Here is a 5,784-nt window from a genome sequence, read left to right as displayed (position 1 = left end):
GACGAGAGTTAAGCATTTAAGTTTAATCATATAGTCTAAGTCAACAGAGCGAGAGTTTGAGACGAGGGCGTTTAAACGGTTAGTATTTTCTTAAAAAGAGTTTCTATAGATTCTATTATTTTCAAAAAGTGATTTTAGATTTAACTAAATAGTGAGAGCGTACGTTAATATAAAGTTATAGTCTGGTTCAACAGAGCGAGAGTTTGAGAAAAGACTTTCCATTAATAGTGTCTACTGAAAAGACTTATTTTAGAACTAAGAAACCAACGAAGATTTGATTCCCTAATTACGACGAACTACATACCGATATCCACGTTATTTGATATTTAATCTAGATCCAATTTTAGTTTTACTTTTCCCCCTAACCATCAAAGTATCATCCGCCTTAGCTTGACGAAGTAACCTTAGAAAAACGGTATATCGATTCATTAAGTCCCTGTGGGATCGATATCTTTTAAAACTACGCGATTAGACTGTTCACTTGCAGTTAATACCCCAATAGACTCATAAAGTCGCGATCAAGTTTTTGGCGCCGTTGCCGGGGACTTTTATTTAGTCGATATCGTAACTCTTCTGTTATGCTGTAGAGACTAAGGCAATTTTTATTTTTCCCTTGTCTTTCATTGATTTGTATGCCACACACTCGCTCGCAAGGCGAACCATACTACTTAGGAATCAATGACGTTGAACGATATCTCTGAGTCTTATGATGAATTCGGGAGTATCGGGCTGCAAACAATCTTCCTCCAATCGAAATTCCTGAACTCAAAAGTCTCCTTCCTTCGTCGATACCCGAGATGGCAGAACCAGCTCGTGCTCTTTGAGATTACGCTGCTCCATCGCAAGATGAGCCGCATTTGAGTATTGCTCCACCCGCAATCAAAGCGAACAACTTCGAACTTAAACCTTCGCTGTTGCAGGCAGTGCAACAGAACCAATTTTCTGGAAATCCTACCGAGGATCCAAACCTTCATTTATCTGTATTCGTCCAATACGCTGATACTGTTAAAGCTAATGGTGCCACTTCAAAGGCAATTCGACTTCGTCTCTTTCCTTTCTCGTTAAGAGATAAAGCTAGAAGATGGCTTCAGTCTCTTCCTTCCAACTCAGTCACCACATGGAATGAGTTGAAGAAAGTCTTTCTCGCCCGATATTTTCCTCCAAGCAAAACAGCTATGTTGAGATCCCAAATAAATGGATTTAAGAAAAAAGATAACGAGTCTCTTTTCGAAGCATGGGAAAGATACAAAGACATGATGAGACTTTGTCCACACCATGGTTTAGAGGACTGGTTAGTAATTCATACCTTCTATAATGGTCTCTTGTACAACACAAGGTTGACAATAGACGCCGCCGCAGGTGGTGCACTTATGGATAAACCTTACGCTGACGCTTATCAACTTATCGAAAGCATGGCCCAAAACCATTATCAGTGGGCAAGCGACCGAACAATGGTAGAAAAACCTCAAACAAAAGGGGGCATGTACGAGATTAGTAACCTTGATCATGTTAATGCAAAAGTGGATGCTCTTGCCCAGAAAATCGAAAGTTTAAATGTATCACCTCCAGCTACCGTGGTTGCCGTAACTCAAACTTGCGAAGTCTGTGGAATTCAAGGTCACACTCCTATAGATTGTCAACTCCTAACAGGAATCCAAGCAGAGCAGGTGAACTATGCTCAAGCAAATCCCTACTTGCATACCTATAACTCAAACTGGAAGAACTATCCTAATTTTTCATATAAAAGTAATAATGCTTTATACGCACCAGGTCAAGCTCCCAGTCAAGCTCCAGCTATACCTCCTGGATATCAAAAGTCGACCCCATCTACACCTAACAACAACGTTCCTAGGAAATCCAATTTGGAAATCATGTTGGAGAACTTCATAGCTTCTCAACAGCAAACCAATAAAGAATTCTTAAACCAGAATGTACACACTAGCGAACAGATTAAACAACTAGCAAGTAAAGTAGATGCCCTGGCTACCCATAACAAAATGCTGGAAACACAAATCTCGCAAGTAGCTCAACAATAAGCGCCTACTGCTGCCCCAACTGGTACATTTCCTGGACAGCCCCAACCTAATCCGAAAGGCCACGCTCATGCAATTATATTAAGAAGTGGAACAGAGGTAGAAGGACCGTCTGACCCAAGGATTGAGAACCAAAACTCTAAAAAGTCAACTGAGGAAGAAGATAAACCTGAGGAAAAGGAAGAGTGTAATAAAGAAACCGTAGAAAACAAAGAACCTTATGTACCTCCGCTGCCTTACAAACCACCTATCCCTTATCCTCAAAGGCTAGTTAAAACCAAAGACGCAGGCCAATTTAAGAAATTTGTTGACCTACTGAAACAATTAAACGTCACCATACCTTTTACAGAAGCTATTACATAGATGCCTTCATATGCTAAGTTCTTAAAAGAAATTTATCTAATAAAAGGAAACTTGAAGATAGCGAAACCGTTACACTCACTGCTGAGTGTAGCGCAATAATCCAAAATATGCCTCCTAAACTTAAAGACCCTGGTAGTTTCTCTATACCCTGTCATATAGGAAAATTTGTCAGAAACAAAGCTTTATGCGATTTAGGAGCCGGTATCAGTGTTATGCCCTTGTCCATATGCAAGAGACTGGAAATGGGAGAATTAAGACCAACTAAAATGTCTGTGCAATTAGCAGATCGTTCCGTAAGATATCCCGTAGGAATTCTTGAAAACGTTCCCGTGCGCATAGGTCAATTCTACATTCCCATCGATTTTATAATTATGGATATAAGAGAAGATGAAGTTACCCCCATTATATTGGGAAGACCCTTCTTAGCAACCGTTGGTGCTATCATAGACGTAAAACGAGGACGACTCACTTTCGAAGTAGGAGAAGAGAAAATTGAGTTCATTCTTTCCAAATTTTTGAAAGCACCTGCAATAGATGACACATGTTACTTCATGGATATCATCGACGAATGCATAAAAGAAACAAAATTAGAAAATGACGATTTATCCGACTATCGTGTAGAAGACAGACTGAACCAATGTTTAGCAATAACATCGGATCCTACACAATGCCTCAAGAAACCAACCCTCGACCTGAAAACACTTCCCAAAAATCTGAGATATGAATTCCTAGACTTAGAACTTGAACGACCAGTGATAGTCAATGCAGACCTAGGAAAACTTGAAACCGAAAAACTCCTACATATCTTAAGAAAATATCCAACCGCACTAGGATACAACATCACCGATCTTAAAGGGATAAGTCCTTCTATTTGTATGCACCGCATCATGCTAGAAGAAGACTGTAAAACTTCTAGGGAACATCAGAGGAGACTAAACCCGATCCTGAGTGAGGTAGTGAAGAAGGAAGTAACGAAGTTATTAGAGGCAGGTATCATATATCCTATATCCGATAGCAAATGGGTTAGTCCTGTACACGTAGTACCAAAGAAAGGAGGTATAACAGTGATCGAAAATGAAAAAAGAGAAACTATAACCAAACAAATTGAATCGGGATGGAGAATGTGCATTGACTATAGGAAGCTAAACAAAGCAACCCGAAAAGATCATTTTCCTTTACCATTCATAGACCAGATGTTAGAATGACTAGCCAAGCATTCTCATTTCTGCTATCTAGACGGTTACTCAAGCTTCTTTCAAATACCAATTCATCCTGATGACCAAGAAAAGACAACGTTCACATGTCCCTTTGGTACCTTCGCTTATCGACGAATGTCGTTTGGCTTGTGCAATGCTCCTGCAACCTTCCAAAGGTGCATGATGGCAATATTCGCCGATTTTCTCGAAAACATCATGAAAGTCTTTATGGACGACTTTTCCGTATGCGGACAAAGTTTCGAAGAATGTCTTGAAAACCTAGAAAGAGTTTTAGAACGATGTGTAAAAGTAAACCTAGTACTTAATTGGGAAAAATGTCACTTTATGGTACAAGAAGGAATTGTTTTAGGACACATCATATCAAATAGAGGAATTGAAGTAGACAAAGCCAAAATAGAAGTAATCGAAAACCTTCAACCTCCGAAAACGGTGAGAGAAATACGAAGCTTCTTAGGACATGTCGGTTTTTACCGACGATTCATTAAAGATTTCTCTAAAATAACTAAACCTTTAAACGGATTATTGATGAAAGTTGTTGAATTCATCTTCGACAATAAATGTTTAGAAGCATTTCAAACACTTAAACAAGCATTGATCTCTGCACCCATAATGCAGACCCCGGATTGGAATGAACCATTCGAAATAATGTGTGACGCAAGTGACTACGCCGTAGGCGCTGTTTTAGGACAACGAAAGGATAAAAAACTTCACGTCATATATTATGCGAGTAGAACTCTAGATGAAGCGTAAATGAATTACGCCACGACCGAGAAAGAGCTTTTAGCAGTAGTATTTGCACTAGATAAATTTCGTTCCTACTTGGTCGGAGCTAAAATAATCATTTACACTGATCACGCTGCCATTAAGTACCTCTTAACAAAAAAGGATGCTAAACCTAGACTCCTAAGGTGGATCTTGTTGCTACAAGAATTTGATTTGGAAATCAAAGATAAAAAAGGAACTGAAAACGTAGTAGCAGATCACCTCTCTAGACTTGAAAACCTGGAACCGGAAAGAACATCGATCACGATGATTTCTCGTACGATAAACTTATAGCTAATTTGGAAGAAAATAGAGCTGATGAACAGGTAGAGACCACCTTGGTTGTATGCGTTACACCATGGTACACCGATTTTGTCAATTATTTAGCCGCCGGAGTGGTTCCACTTGATTTATCCTACCAACAAAAGAAACGATTCTTCCATGACATAAAACATTATTACTGGGACGACCCTTTACTTTTCAAAAGAGGCCCCGATGGTATTTTCCGTCGCTGTATACCTGAAGAAGAGGTAGAAAGTATAATCCAACATTGTCATTCCGCTCCTTATGGTGGACACGCAAGTACATCCAAAACCTGCTCCAAAATCCTACAAGCCGGTCTTTATTGGCCAAACATATGGAAGGATGTGCATGACGCTGTCAAGAAATGCGATAGGTGTCAACACACAGGAAACATATCTAGATGTGACGAGATGCCACAAAAAGGCATTTTGGAAGTAGAAATTTTCGATGTATGTGGAATAGATTTCATGGGACCTTTTCCACCTTCTTTTGGTAACAAATACATACTCGTAGCGGTTGACTACGTATCAAAATGGATTGAGGCTATAGCTTCTCCAACAAACGACACACGGGTAGTAATTAAACTCTTTAAGAATATAATCTTTCCAAGATTTGGTGTCCCAAGAATAGTAGTCAGTGACGGTGGATCGCATTTCATATCTAAGATACTCGAAAAATTATTGTTTAAGTATGGTGTAAAACATCGAGTAGCAACACCTTACCATCCTCAAACTAGTGGACAAGTGGAAGTGTCTAATAGAGAAATCAAACAAATATTGGAAAAAACAGTCGCTACATCGAGGAAAGACTGGTCATCAAAATTACCCAATGCTTTATGGGCATACCGAACCGCTTACAAAACTCCCATAGGAACAACCCCATTTAAGCTTATCTATGGTAAATCTTGCCACCTCCCAGTAGAGTTAAAACATAACGCCTATTGGGCTATTTAAAATTTAAATTTAAACTATAAGGCCGCTGGTGAAAAGCGAATTCTTGATATAAACGAATTAGAGGAACTTAGACAAGACGCATACGAAAATGCCAGAATGTACAAGGAAAGAACGAAAAAATGGCATGATAAACGCATATCAAGAAAAACTTTC

At 39.2% G+C, this 5,784-nt stretch overlaps 1 non-coding gene across 1 annotated transcript; it reads right to left on the bottom strand.

The window, feature by feature from the left end:
- Positions 1–1,175: 1,175 nt before the first annotated feature.
- Positions 1,176–1,282, bottom strand: LOC127116655 (small nucleolar RNA R71). The gene has a single exon (XR_007801463.1). It is a non-coding gene; the product is annotated as a small nucleolar RNA R71 (small nucleolar RNA).
- Positions 1,283–5,784: the final 4,502 nt, after the last annotated feature.

Source organism: Lathyrus oleraceus, chromosome 1 (assembly GCF_024323335.1).
Source record: "Lathyrus oleraceus cultivar Zhongwan6 chromosome 1, CAAS_Psat_ZW6_1.0, whole genome shotgun sequence".
Classification (NCBI taxonomy): domain Eukaryota; kingdom Viridiplantae; phylum Streptophyta; class Magnoliopsida; order Fabales; family Fabaceae; genus Lathyrus; species Lathyrus oleraceus.
Note: the sequence above shows the minus strand (reverse complement) of the source record. Positions and strands in the feature narration are given on the sequence as shown.